Source organism: Octopus bimaculoides, chromosome 23 (assembly GCF_001194135.2).
Source record: "Octopus bimaculoides isolate UCB-OBI-ISO-001 chromosome 23, ASM119413v2, whole genome shotgun sequence".
Classification (NCBI taxonomy): Eukaryota; Metazoa; Mollusca; class Cephalopoda; order Octopoda; family Octopodidae; genus Octopus; species Octopus bimaculoides.
The window spans coordinates 36,475,389-36,475,912 of record NC_069003.1 but is presented as its reverse complement, the minus strand read 5'-3'; the positions used below and the strand labels follow the sequence as shown (position 1 = coordinate 36,475,912).

The 524-nt window shown below is 55.9% G+C and overlaps 1 protein-coding gene across 1 annotated transcript in view; it reads right to left on the bottom strand.

Annotated features, from left to right (window-relative positions):
* Window positions 1-524, bottom strand: part of LOC106876530 (protection of telomeres protein 1) — a 17,191-nt gene that overhangs the window by 6,174 nt on the left and 10,493 nt on the right. The gene's annotated exons all lie outside the window — the stretch shown is intronic.

Below are 524 nucleotides of genomic sequence, written 5' to 3'. Positions count from 1 at the left end.
CAACATAACGAACAGGTTCTCGTAGTTGGGGCCCATTCTCGTCCCCATGGCCACTCCCAAGACGTGCTGGTAGATATCTCCCGCGAAAGAGAAGCAGTTGAGAGATAGGACAAGTTCGGCCAGACGAATGAGTGTGGAGGTGTCGGGTTGTGGGTTGGGGCGTTGGTCTAAGAAAAACTTCAGGGCACGCAGCCCCTCGTCGTGGGGGATCACGGTATAGAGGCTCTGAATGTCTAGAGTGAAGAGAAGCTTAGAAGGGCCGGGAGGGAAAGAGAAAGAGTTGAATAGACGAAGCACGTCGTTAGTGTCATGAATGTAGGAAGGGAGAGAAGCCACTAGGGGGGTGGGGGGCGAGGACACGGTCTAGGTATTTTGAGATAAGCTCGGTGGGGCAGTTGCAGGCGGAGACGATGGGGCGGCCAGGGTTGTTTGGTTCATGGAACTTCGGGAGGAAGTAAATGGTGGGGGTGCATAGGGTGCGAACAATAAGGCTGGAGGCGGTGGCGGGGAGACGGGAGGAGAGG